Source organism: Propithecus coquereli, unplaced genomic scaffold, assembly GCF_000956105.1.
Source record: "Propithecus coquereli isolate 6110/MARCELLA unplaced genomic scaffold, Pcoq_1.0 Scaffold381, whole genome shotgun sequence".
NCBI lineage: Eukaryota > Metazoa > Chordata > Mammalia > Primates > Indriidae > Propithecus > Propithecus coquereli.
The window spans coordinates 1,841,806-1,842,051 of record NW_012149519.1 but is presented as its reverse complement, the minus strand read 5'-3'; positions in this window follow the sequence as shown (position 1 = coordinate 1,842,051).

Here is a 246-nt window from a genome sequence, read left to right as displayed (position 1 = left end):
TAACACTTAAACATAACGTGAAAAGAATTGAGGCATACAGGTGTTAAGTAAAGAAAGTCAAGGTTACGAAGACAGCAGAGCTGAGATTTGAAGTGATGTAGTTGGCTCCAAACCCAATGCCTTTTCAGCTACTAAGCAAGCTATGCGACCTCTGGCATTTGGGGAGGTACCTGTCAGATCAAGGTGAAATTGTACCTTTGATTTATAAGTAAAAATTGCAGAGTAAAGGCACTTTAACTCCACTCC